Source organism: Schistocerca serialis, chromosome 4 (genome assembly GCF_023864345.2).
Source record: "Schistocerca serialis cubense isolate TAMUIC-IGC-003099 chromosome 4, iqSchSeri2.2, whole genome shotgun sequence".
Classification (NCBI taxonomy): domain Eukaryota; kingdom Metazoa; phylum Arthropoda; class Insecta; order Orthoptera; family Acrididae; genus Schistocerca; species Schistocerca serialis.
Window position 1 is genome coordinate 61,993,501 of NC_064641.1, and position 14,125 is coordinate 62,007,625.

Consider the following 14,125-nt stretch of genomic DNA (forward strand, 5'->3'; position numbering starts at 1 on the left):
GTTTCACAAAGTGTCTGCAAGATGGGTGCCACGGCAGCTGACTCCTGAAATGAGAGAACGACATGTTGATACTTGTGAAGAACTTCTTCGGCACTTTGAACGAGAAGGTGATGGCTTCCTTGCAACAATCGTTACTGGGGACAAAACCTGGGTTCACTTCCACCAACCGGAAACGAAGAGAGCAAGCAAGGAATGGCGCCATTCCTCATCACCAAAACCAAAGAACTGAGGAAGTTTTGAACAGAACCATCAGAAGGGAAGGTCATGCTGACTCTCTTTTGAGACAAAAAAGACGTCATTTTGCAGCATTACATGCCTAGAGGGACCACTGTCACCACAGATGTCCTAAAAAATCATCTGCGGCCTGCAACCAAATCAAAGTGACATGGATTGCTGTCAGCAGGTGTCCTTTTGCAACATGACAATGCAAGGCCCCACACTGCCCGTAAAACAAACAATCACAGACCTGCATTTTGAGTGTCTTCCTCATCCACCGTACTCACCAGACCTTGCCCCAAGTGATTTCCATATGTAAGGACCACTCAAAGACGCAATGGGAGGAAAGATGTTTCTTCCTGATGAAGAGGTACACCACGCGTTGCATGAGTGGTTGCGCGGACGACCAAAAGAATTTTTTTTCTAAAGGAATTTATGCAGTTTGTAACCGCTGGAGGACTTGCATTGAGTGTGGGAGAGATTATGTTGAAAAGTGATCCGGCTTTGTAACACTTCTGCACAGTAAATAATATTTTTAAAAGATATTTAAGGTTTTCATTTGACTCACCCTCGTAATAAATATTCCTGGATGGAGCCTCCAAATAGATTAATAGTACGTGCAGATACAGCCACATACTTAAGTGTGGAATTACATGAAGCATGATGTTCGCGATACGCGTGCACTCGGTCACATTAGAGCAAGCCGTACCGCTGCACGACGTCGGTTAAGGCAGAGACCGGGGCATTGACCTATGGTTCGAGGCGCGCCGTTACACCAACGCTCGTTTAGAGTCTCCGGGTCGGGCCTAAGTTAATACATACGGCACATACGCTGACGCGGAACGGGCGTTGTCCAGGGGAGGCGCACGTCACCAAACTTGCAGCCACCAAGGCCGGCACAGCCCTATAAAACGCTGCCGTAGCCTCGAGGGGCATCAGTCACATCGCTGTCACCGCCGCTGACAACCGACGTCACCATGAAGGCTTTCGTAAGTGGCAATCTCTGCTGCGCTAGGCGCTCTGTCCTCTCCTATCTAAATCACACATGCAAAAAGGAATCTGTGTGTGTGTGTGTGTGTGTGTGTGTGTGTGTGTGTGTGTATGTGTATGTTCAAATGGTTCAAATGGCTCTGAGCACTATGGACTCAACATCTGAGGTCATCAGTCCCCTACAACTTAAAACTACTTAAACCTAACTAACCTAATGACATCACACACATGCATGCCCGAGGCAGGATTCGAACCTGCGACCGTAGCAGTCGAGCGATTGCGGATTGGAGTGCCTAGAACCGCTCTGCCACAGTGGCTATGTGTATGTGTGTGCCTTCCAGCGTATCTCTTGAATGCATGGAGCAACTGCAATCATATATGACACCTGTATGTAACTTCGTATGCTAAAAAATTAACAGTTGGGATAAAACGTTCCAAGCACATTTAGACAGTCGGATGGGAGTGTGAAGGACGTGACAAGTAAAAATAGGTAAAACTAAATATATTACTGTAGCATCAATAGTTTTCGAGGTTAGTCGGCGAATTGGTTACAACACAGACATTAATTTTAGAGGTGAGAGGTTCTATAGGAAGTGGTGGCATGTCAAGCATAACTGTGGATTTTTAGAGTACTTTTAACCAATAGATTGCTTATTATCTAAAAAAAAAAAAAAGATCTATGCGACCAGGACACTCTCCGAGAGGGAGAGGGAGAACTCAAGTAAAGTGAGAGGGGATGAAGAAATCGGGACGGAAGAGTGACATGTAAGGATAATTCTGGAACGCCTGGATAAATGTCACCCAAACTTCTCAAATGATTTAATATTAAGGAAAAAAATATTGTGCAGACACAACAACCGTAGTAGGTGCAAGGCTGAAAAAGAGAAGATTATTTACAAATATTCAAAAACGACGCCGAACGTTTTGGTCGAGCGATTCTAGGTGCTTCAGTCTGGAACCGCGCGACCACTATGGTCGCAGGTTCGAATCCTGCCTCGGGCATGGATATGTGTGATGTCCTTAGGTTAGTTAGGTTTAAGTAGTTCTAAGTTCTAGGGGACTGATGACCTCAGATGTTAAGTCCCATAGTGCTCAGAGCCATTTGAACCATTTTTCGAAAACGACAAATACCAAAGTCGAATTATACTGGATTAACAAGCCGACTGAAGATAGTCTTGATAAATATAGTATGTCTGTGGAAGGTCGGTCAGGACCTAAAATCTTAATTCGGAAAGGGGGAGAATGAAACACTGTTTTTACTCGATACCATTCATTCCGATGGATCTCCATTCTAACTTCAAGTGATTACAATGTAAAATCAAACTAGGATTTCTGACCTCTATAAGGTGCTCATATGAGTGAATATTACCAAACCATCACTTCAATTAGTCGTGGTTGCAAAATACGGACATGAATTATTTACAGGAGAATGGAAAAACGGGCAGATGCTGAACTCAGGGATGTCTGAGTTCCGGAGAAATTTAGGAACACGCGAGGCAATACTGGCCCTACACCTTATCTTAGGCGACAGGTTAAGAAAAGACGAACCTACGTTTGTAGCACTTGTAGACTTAAGCTTTTGACAACATTGACTCAAAGAGACTCTTTGAAACTCTGAAACTAGTAGGGATAAAAAAAAAAGCAGAGCGGAATGTTATATACCGCTTGTACAAAACCAAACTGTAGTTATCAGAGCCGAAGGACATGAAAGGAATGCCGTATATGAGAACGGAGTGAGAGAAGGTTATAGCCTATTCCGATGTTATTCAATCTGTACATTAAGAAAGCAGTGAAGGAAATCAAAGAAATACATGGAGAAGGAATTGAATTTCAGAGTGAATAAATAAGAACTTAGCGGGTTGCCAATAACATTGTAATTCTGTAAGAGTCAGCAACGGACTTGGACGAGCAGTTGATCGACATGGACGGTGTCTTGAAAAGATTTCCTGAGTATCAACAGAATTAACAAGAGCAATGGAATGTAATCGAATTAAATCAGGTGCCGCTGAGGGAATCAGATTAGCAAATGAGACGCTAAAAAAATGGCTCTGAGCACTATGGGACTTAACTTCTGATGTCATCAGTCCCCTAGAACTTAGAACTACTTAAACCTAACTAACCTAAGGATATCACACACATCCATGTCCGAGGCAGGAATCGAACCTGCGACCGTAGCAGCAGCGCGGTTCCAAACTGAAGCTCTTAGAACCACAGGGCCGCGACTAGACGCTAAAAGTAATAGTTCAGTTCTCCTATTAGCATAATAACTGATGATAATCTGGAACGTAGAGACAAAACAACATACCTAGGTGTCGTGTTGGACAGATCACTGACATACAAATATTATTGCGAAAAGACCCGCCAAAAGACTACGGCCAGGAACAACATCTTGAGGCAACTATCGAATAGTAAATGCGAAGCCAGACTGACTGTATTAAGAACAGCTGCCCAAGCACTTTGCTTTTCCACGGTGGAATACGCGTGTCCCGTACGCTTCAGATCCGCACTTGTCAAAACAGTCAGTACAAGCCTAAACGACATATGCAGGCTAAGAATAGCGCGCATGAAACCCAAATCACTTGGGAAGCTACATAAAGGGGTCAGATTCTCAGACTCTGAATCCCGAAGAGCTGCTCATCAACACAAAGAAAAACTAAAATAGAATTTCGACAGACGCGTCGCGGCCCCCTATGCGAACCTATCAGCCTTAAATCGCGCAAGAGATCCCTTAGCTATATGATCCCCGAAGTATTACCCTGGCTCACAAGAGATGCCCAGCGGTAGTGCATCAAGCTGAAGAATTTGAATGACTCGCATCAGGAGACTTGTAGCGCCTGTGAAAACAAATCTAATTAAATGGGACCTAAAAGACGAAGCAGGCAACAAATGCGACTATGCTGAAGTTCAGGGCGTGGAACATCTTCTACCATGTTCCAACTGCCCCACGGGATGTACCTTTGACAACCTTTGGCTTGACAAGAAAGAGGTATTGGACGGGGCCCGATATTGAGTCGAAAATCTTTAAAGAAATTTTCCGGACGCAAGAACATAAAGTAATCGATGATAGCCGAAGTAGAGAGGATGTGAAATGCAGACTGGCTATAATAAGGAAATCCTTTCAGAAATACAGAAATTTTTTTACGCCGAATGTAAATTTTTTTTTTTTTTTGGTCATCAGTCTACTGACTGGTTTGATGCGACCCGCCACGAATTCCTTTCCTGTGCTAACCTCTTCATCTCAGAGTAGCACTTGCAACCTACGTCCTCAATTATTTGCTTGACGTATTCCAATCTCTGTCTTCCTCTAGAGTTTTTGCCCTCTACAGCTCCCTCTAGTACCATGGAAGTCATTCCCTCACGTCTTAGCAGATGTCCTATCATCCTGTCCCTTATCAGTGTTTTCCACATATTCCTTTCCTCTCCGATTCTACGTAGAACCTCCTCATTCCTTACCTTATCAGTCCACCTAATTTTCAACATTTGTCTATAGCACCACATCTCAAATGCTTCGATTCTCTTCTGTTCCGGTTTTCCCACAGTCCATGTTTCACTACCATACAGTGCTGTACTCCAGACGTACATCCTCAGAAATTTCTTCCTCAAATTAAGGCCGGTATTTGATATTAGTAGACTTCTCTTGGCCAGAAATGCCTTTTTTGCCATAGCGAGTCTGTTTTTGATGTCCTCTTTGCTCCGTCCGTCATTGGTTATTTTACTGCCTAGGTAGCAGAATTCCTTAACTTCATTGACTTCGTGACCATCAATCCTGACGTTAAGTTTCTCGCTGTTCTCATTTCTACTACTTCTCATTACCTTCGTCTTTCTCCGATTTACTATCAAACCATACTGTGTACTCATTAGACTGTTCATTCCGTTCAGCAGATCATTTAATTCTTCTTCACTTTCACTCAGGATAGCAATGTCATCAGCGAATCGTATCATTGATATCCTTTCACCTTGTATTTTAATTCCACTCCTGAACCTTTCTTTTATTTCCATCATTGCTTCCTCGTTGTACAGATTGAAGAGTAGGGGCGAAAGGCTACAGCCTTGTCTTACACCCTTCTTAATACGAGCACTTCCTTCTTGATCGCCCACTCTTACTATTCCCTCTTGGTTGTTGTACATATTGTATATGACCCGTCTCTCCCTATAGCTTACCCCTACTTTTTTCAGAATCTCGAACAGCTTGCACCATTTTATATTGTCGAACGCTTTTTCCAGATCGACAAATCCTATGAAAGTGTCTTGATTTTTCTTTAGCCTTGCTTCCATTATTAGCCGTAACGTCAGAATTGCCTCTCTCGTCCCTTTACTTTTCCTAAAGCCAAACTGATCGTCACCTAGCGCATTCTCAATTTTCTTTTCCATTCTTTTCCATTATAAGCAATAGGAAGTCTTTTCTGAAAGTATTTGCCTGAAGTGTAGCAAGCTTTTGAAATGCGGTCCTATACAAGAATTCTTAAGAACAGATGGGTAGATCGCGGCCGGCCGCTGTTGTCGAGCGGTCCTAGGCGCTTCAGTTCGGAACCACGCGGCTGCTACGGTCGCAGGTTCGAATCCTGCCACGGGCATGGATGTGTGTGATGTCCTTAGGTTAGTTAGGTTTAAGTAGTTCTAAGTCTAGGGGACTGATGACATCAGATGTTTAGTCCCATAGTGCTTAGAACCATTTGAACCATTTTTGGTAGATCGCGTAACAACTGACGAGATACTGAATCGAATAAGGTTGAAAAGAAATGTGACACAACTTGATTAAAAGAAGCGATCGGTTGCTAGGACACGTTTTGAGGCATCAAGAAATTGTCAGTTTAGTACTGGAGAGAAGTGTGGGGTGTAAAAGTTGTAGAGGCAGACCAAGATATGAATACAGTAACGAGGTTCAGATGTATGTAGGTTAGAGTCGATTGATTGGTTACGTTCTGAGGTATCAAGAAATTTCGTTTAAGAATTGGAGGTAAGTGTGGGATGTAAAAATTGTAGAGGGAGACCAAGATAGGAGTACAGTAAAGACGTTCAGATGGATGTGGGTTATAGTATTTATTCGTAGAAGAATTCTGTAGAGGCTACAGCAGCGCAATAGGCGGCATCGAAACGGTCTTCGGACCGAAGACAACAAAAACATCTGAGAGCACCATATTACTTTTGCGGACGGCCTTATCTTTCTTCCTCAAGGATGCAGCTATTCTTGTATCAGTAAGAGACACAGCTTATACAGTATACAACCAACTTCGCGTAAAATTTTCATTAAAAAGACTTTGTAAGAGACTCTCGTACATGATATATACGCTGTCTGTATATTTTTAGGAAATGTGTGCGCCACATATGTTTTTACTCTATAAACACATTTCATTTCTTTGCTACTTTCTTTGGAAAAGTAGGTAACGTGGCAAGGTATGACAATCATCTAGTTACGTTTTTCGATGACTTCCATTTTTCCGATGGGTCATCATGCCATTTATATTGCAGAACCTGTTTTGGGAACGATTCTCTTCAAGTATATGTTCAAAAAACTATCAATCTGGGTTCGGAGAAAGTAGCGACCGCAGCTACGTACAAAAAAATTTTCTGTGTCTTCAAGCTGTGTCATGTACTCAATACGTCGACACGTAGAACTACGATAGAACGACGATAATGTGCAGTCCATTTCAAAACATGTGAAGTAGATTTTCAGAAAAAACTCATATAAATCGCACTAGATTATATCCACGTTCGTTGTTAATGAACGACCGAATGATTCAGGCATCCGAAAACTATAGTACAACGGCATTTATTCCATTCTACGACGGAGCGACGTGGCGCAGTGGAAAGTCATTGGGCTTGCATCTGGGAAGACGGTGATTGAGATCCCCGTATGGCCATCCATATTTAGGTTTTCCTGTGGTTTCCCTGAATGATCATATTTAAATAACGGGACAGTTTCTTTAGAAAGGACACAGCCAATTCACTTTCTCAGTCTTTCTCAATCCGAACTTGTGCTCCATCTGTAATAACCTCTCTTGGACACTAAGCACTGGTTTTCGTTTATAATCCAGCTTCCAATTGCGGCATACCCGCAAAAACTGGTACCCGTACTAGATAGATATGGTATCACATTATTGTTTCGACGGCCGCGGAAAATTATACAAATGCTGCTTTCAGTTGAACACTGCCTTTTTTTTTTATACATAGCGTTTGCAACATACGATGTAAATGTCACAAAAATTACTTAGGGTATGCAGTCCGAAACTTGTCTATGCGCTGTATTGGACATAAAAGTCGTTTAAGTACAGAAACTTGGGAAATTCAGCGACAGCGGAACGTAGTCTTACAATAGGATATAAGAACTCTGAAAATTCGAATATTGTATCTCATAACTCGTCTTACGAGGACTTTGTAATTTAAAAAGCTGTCGAATATCGTCCGTACCTTACTACATTTGAATCATACAGTGATTGTAGAGTTAACGGAGCCTGTGGCTGGGCGCTAGAAACTGCTCTATTCTCCAATTCCCACATTTTCGGATGCAAATCCTGACATGGGGGAAGGCATTCCACAAATATGGTAAGTTAAGGAGACGTACACAAACACTTCATTCCCAGAATTAAGCCCCTGAGCAGAGGATGGTGAATATCTTCAAAAGCCCGAGTTCAAACATGAACACCGAGGAAATTTTATGGAGATGGTGATCCTGTGATGCTGTTACAAGCTTTTAGGCACGATAGAGAAGGATAAATAAAACAATCTTTGGTAAGATACCCTGGTCCGGAAACGATCGAGTCGAAAGCTACAAGCGAAAACCGTTCTCATACCTCCATCAGTAGAATACATGTACCGATACCCTTGCTGCTAGGGTAATCAGCTTTCAGAGATGGTAGTATGGACGTTATTCAGCGGTTGTTCACATATCTGGGTAGGCTGAACCAGACTCATCTGAAAAAATGAAAAAGTTACTATTCAAACATACCGATACATTATCTAAAACTGGCACTAGTTAATAATTGTAGGTCGTCTAAAAGTTTTAAATCATGTAAAACCAAAGAAAAGTTTAAGAGTAAAGGTGAAGAGCCTTTTTTTATAATGATCTGACACATGATTATAATCTACAATTGTCACACTTTTCGGCAAACTACCTTCCACCGGAAGAATGTTTTGTAATGTTAGAATGTGTTATCTAATGAATTCTTTGCCACTTAGATAATGTTACAACTAAATCTGAAAAAGAGTTACGTCAGTTTCATTTTTGTCGTCCTGTATGCGATGAAAGTAACATCATGTGTATGAGCTCGTAGCTGTTTGGCCGCTGATATGATGCACACAGTGACAAGGTAGGGCACTTAAGTAAGTATTAAACAACTGTGGTGTCAATGGTATTTAACTCCCAAACATTCTGCAACTAGCAGAACAGTACGTTACATCGTAAATTTCGCATAAAATTCATAGAATAAGACAACAGAGATTGCGTCACTACCAGTGTGTGTTAACACTTTGCCGTCAGCACGTCTCCTCCAAATTTATTTGCTTGTCGCCGGCAGCGCTGATTCGTATTACTTGGCTTGTCGCCGGCCGCTTGTCACCTTTCCGTTGATGACAAGCTTCCATCTCATCGACTTTTGCGCGCTTTAATTTTTCCGGATATCCTCTATTTTGCCGTATCGTTCCACAAACTCGAATTGTGTTTTCAAGTAACTTCTCTGCAAGTTCTACATTGTTATAATAATTATTCATGTAGAGGTGATACCACGCTCCATCAGAAGGTGACAATAGTTCCGTCACTGTTTTTGCTAAAGGTTGTCCAACGCCGGAATATATCTTGAATGAGGAAATGTATCCCGTATTCGAATCACACAGCATCCGAATGAGTATGCCATATTTCGTAATTTTCGACGGATTGTAAACTTTAAAATTTAACTGTCCACTCCACGGTATCGTTTGTTCATCAATTGAGATGTTTTGACTTAGGTTAAAAGATCCTTTAAACTTTTTGAAAAAAAAATTAATTGTAAATTGCACTTTGAAAAGCCGGTCGGCATTATTCGGTTTATTGTTGTTGTCAGAAAAACGTAAAAATAATAATATTGTCTGAATCGATTGTGAGACATCGTTTTGCGAAATATCGATGTGTCTGTCAACGGGTTCGTTGACCAGTAATCATCGATCCTTACTTTTTTTATACAATTCTCATAGGGATAGCAAGCCCAAATCATTTTCTAAGTTCAGGTCCCCTAACGTCGACAAATTTGGCTTTTTTTTATCCAGTTTCCTTCTATTGCAATTTTGACTGTAATACTTGTTGGTTTCGATGCTAATATATTCAAATAGATCGTTCCCAATATATAATTCTACGATATCCACGACGCTCTGTGTATCTTTGGGAAATATGTGTGGACCCGGAGATCCTTCAAATTTATTATTGGTCCTCAGTAAATCATAGTCTGTCTTCTTCTTCGTCTGATTCATTCGAATCAGTTAGCAACCGTAGCGTTCGATGAATTCTTCTTGGACGTATTTCAGCAGCTTCCGACGATTCTGCTTCACTTACATTTTTTTTTATATCCAATGTCTTTTTCCGAATCGGCAAAGCCGTCCGGAACGTCAGACAGGACGTCCGCGTATTCATCGTAAATAATCGTATCGTCTCTTTTCGTCTGCCATGCCGAAAGTGCACAAGTACTTATAAAAACAAAAAACTTGTTGACGTGTGTAACTTATTGTTACCTAAACAAAACATCAACAGAATGAAAAAGATACTTAAGTGCTGTCACCGGCCACTGAGCGATACTATGCACACGACATCACTGGGGTGTCGCCGTGCGAACTAAAGAAGAAACGGATCTACTTACGCCACGCTCCCCAAAGCGCAGCACTGTAACAGTATCTTGCGAATTATAGACACATGAGTCGCTGAATGTGAATTACCTGCTACATACTTCAAAGCTTAGCCAAACACAGGCACATCTCATGTATTGACGGGCAGGGATTGTCAGGCGCTGCCAGTGGTGGTTGTAAAAAATGACATCAAATCAGCGGGATGAATCGCTCGTGAGTTTCAAAGTGCTGCCTGTAGTCCAGACAGCAGAATGGTTGTGCGTAGGGAGTTAAAAAGAATGGGGTACAATGATTGAGCGTCTCCTCATGAGTCACACATTTCTGTACTCAGTGCTACACGACGCTCGAGGTGATACAAAGAGAGACGGCATCTGACAGCGGATGACTGGAAATGAGCGATTTGGAGTGATGAATCACGCTGTACAGCGTGGCAAACCGATGAACGTGTTTGGATTTGGTGAATGCCTGAAGAACATTACTTGCCACCATGTGTAGTGCCAGTAGTGCAATACGAAAGAGTGGGTGTAACAGTATCGTGGTGTCTTCGGGGTTACGGTGTGGTATCCTTACTGTGCTTAAGAAAATGCTACATGCGGAAGGATATGAACACATTTTACAGATTTGTTTATTGCATGTAGCAGAGGAACAGTTAGCAGTCGCCCCATCATAAGCAGCATCTGTGAGCAATGGTTTGTGGACAAGCCGTCATGAATGGGAAGGATAGATATACACTACAGCAAGTGTAGATGTCCTCATTCTTTTGATCAGATAGTGCATTGTTGTTGTTGTGGTCTTCAGTCCAGAGACTGGTTTGATGCAGCTCTCCATGCTACTCTATCCTGTGCAAGCTTCTTCATCTCCCAGTACCTACTGCAACCTACATCCTTCTGAAACTGTTTAGTGTATTCATCTCTTGGTCTCCCTCTACGATTTTTACCCTCCACGCTGCCCTCCAATACTAAATTGGTGATCCCTTGATGCCTCAGAACATGTCCTACCAACCGGTCACTTCTTCTTGTCAAGTTGTGCCACAAACTCCTCTTCCCCCCAATTCTGTTCAAGACCACCTCATTAGTTACGTGATCTACCCATCTAATCTTGAGCATTCTTCTGTAGCACCACATTCGGAAGCTTCTACTCTCTTCTTGTCTAAAGTATTTATCGTCCAAATTTCACTTCCATACATGGCTACACTCCATACAAATACTTTCAGAAACGACTTCCTGACACTTAAACCTATACTCGATGTTAACAAATTTCTCTTCTTCAAAAACGCTTTCCTTGCCAATGCCAGTCTACATTTTATATCCTCTCAACTTCGACTACAGTGTGTGTTCTGTGTTTACAGGTGTGCTCTCTGCTGGTGGTCCTGCTGGTGGCGGCCGTGTTCGCCCAGGAGAAGGCCAAGGAGACCCTGAAGGGCGCCGAGGCCTACTACGCCTACGCCGCCCCCTACGCCTACAGCGCCTTCGGTTACCCCGCGATCGGCCCCTACTCCGCCTTCCCCTACCCATACTTCTACCGCTGAGTGTGGACGTGTGGGACTATGTTGGAACGCCGCTCTAGAAACGTCTAGTTTGTTTTTTGTCTTCTTCTCCATTGTCTTTTTCAAATAAAATTTTATATAAAATAGATGTTCACTTATTTATTTGTTCGCCGATGACACTGAAATTCTGTCAAAAGACTTAGAAGAGTAGTTGAACGGAATGGACAGTATATAAGATATAAGATGAATATCAACAAAAGTAAAACGAGGATAATGGAATGTAGTCGAATTAAGTCTGGTGATGCTGAGGAAATTAGTTTAGGAAATGAGACACTTAAAGTAGTAAACGAGTTTTGCTATTTGGGGAGCAAAATAACTGATGATTGTCGAAGTAGAGATGATATAAAATGTAGGCTGGCAATGGCAAGGAAAGCGTTTCTCAAGAAGCGAAATTTGTTAACATCTAGTATAGGTTTAAGTGTCAGGAAGTCGTTTCTGAAAGTATTTGTATGCAGTGTAGCCACGTATGGGAGTGAAACATGGACAATAAATAGTTTACACAAGAAGAGAATAGAAGCTTTCGAAATGTGGTGCTACAGAAGAATGCTGAAGATTAGATGGGTAGATCACGTAACTAATGAGGAGGTATTGAATAGAATTGGGGAGAAGAGGAGTTTGTGGCACAACTTGACAAGAAGAAGGAATCGGTTCGTAGGACATGTTCTGAGGCATCAAGGGATCACCAATTTAGTATTGGAGGGCAGCGTGGAGGGTAAAAATCGTAGACGGAGACCAAGAGATGAATACACTTAGCAGATTCAGAAGGATGTAGGTTGCAGTAAGTACTGGGAGATGAAGAAGCTTGCACAGGATAGAGTAGCATGGAGAGCTGCATCAAACCAGTCTCAGGACTGAACGCCACAACAACACTTATTCATTTACCTATTCCTCTACTACAGTTTTACTGTTGAAGCGTCCCCTTAGAAAATTAAGAATGACAGTGCTGGAAAAACTCTTACGTTATTTGATACAGAAACAGCTGAGTAAACCTCAACGTACTCAGATATTTCTCTCGTCACTTATTCTGATCGTCACTAAACTGACACACAATATTTTAGCTCAACGCTATCTGACTTTCAATAATCCCTACAAAAGAATGAATCACTTACCTCACAAAAATCTTCGTTACTCGAACTACTGCAATACAGCGAGCGCCAATACTGCCAGCTAAATAAAAGACTCTAACTACTGAAGGCACTAACTACTGATAGGCACAGTTAGCAATATATATATATATATATATATATATATATATATCAGTTCATGACATCCATCTTTAGAAATTTCCTTTTTCTGGCGGACACACGTCCAATCGTCCGCTCATATTAACATCTCAAAACTCTGGCTTCTCTCTCCCCACATCCACCACTGCTGGCGGCTCAGGTTTTCATGTTGGTAACGCCACGTAGCGCTGTGTATGAAAATCACTGGCTGTGCTGTATGCAGTCTGTGGCTGGTTGGACTCATTGTTGCAATATTCGCTATTGTAGTGTTGGGCAGTTGGATGTGAACAGCGTGTAGCGTTGCGCAATTGGAGGGAGAAGCTCTCCTGCGAACCTAGCAGAACTAGCACTCCTGAAAGAAAGGATATTGCGGAGACATGGCTTAGCCACAGCCTGGGGGATGTTTCCAGGGAAGGTTCGCGGGAGAGCTTCTGTAAAGTTTGGAAGGTAGGAGAGGAAGTACTGGCAGAATTAAAGCTGCGAGGACGGGGCGTGAGTCGTGCTTGTGTAGCTCAGACGGTAGAGCACTTGCCCGCGAAAGGCAAAGGTCCCGAGTTCGAGTCTCGGTCCGGCACACAGTTTTAATCTGCCAGGAAGTTTCAACCTCTCCACAAGATTACGACGTTCGACGGCAGTAGCTCCACGAGTCTATGAGAGGGATACTTACAGTGATTAGTAATTTGCATTGTAAATCCCATTCAGTGGTTTATTACATTTTAAACCTATTGCATTATTACCTGTCATAGGTTCCTGATTCCAAAATTCCTATTGGCATGACCAATTACAATAAATATGTAAGAGAATTTAACACAGTTAAATAAAATGTTGTCCCTTTGAAAAAAATCATGAGCAAATCTAAGTTAACTAACAGATACTTTCCTTAAAACAATCCTTCAGCCGAGTATTCTTTTATTTGAACCTAATTATTTAATTTCATTTAATTTGAATTCAGGCAGTAAACAACGTAAATATTGAAAGAAAAATCGTTTATACTTCTATATTATCATCGTGTGTCGATCGCTTGGTGTGCAGTACTTCATAAAGAATTTCATTAGTTTGAAAGTATGATTTTTCTGATCTAATTAAATTCATCTAAAAACAAAATTTGTAAATATAAATGCTGGTGACCTGCGACGTCTATGAATCGTGTTCATTTCAGTGCTACGGTACTCACAGTACGTTTTATCGTATTAAAAATGTTCCTGTCAACATTAGTAAACACAATGACTCAGACATGATAAATTCAGTAATTTTGGGTAATAGTTGCATCAGCAGACATGATACAATGTTATGTAACCGAGATGTAGTAGCAATCGTAAATTATGAAAGCTACTGTTGTAGT

At 41.7% G+C, this 14,125-nt stretch overlaps 1 long non-coding RNA gene across 1 annotated transcript; it reads left to right on the forward strand.

Moving 5' to 3' along the window:
- Positions 1–1,152: 1,152 nt before the first annotated feature.
- Positions 1,153–11,646, forward strand: LOC126473978 (uncharacterized). The gene is made up of 2 exons (XR_007586545.1): positions 1,153–1,205; positions 11,363–11,646. It is a non-coding gene; the product is annotated as an uncharacterized LOC126473978 (long non-coding RNA).
- The last annotated feature ends 2,479 nt before the right edge of the window (positions 11,647–14,125 follow it).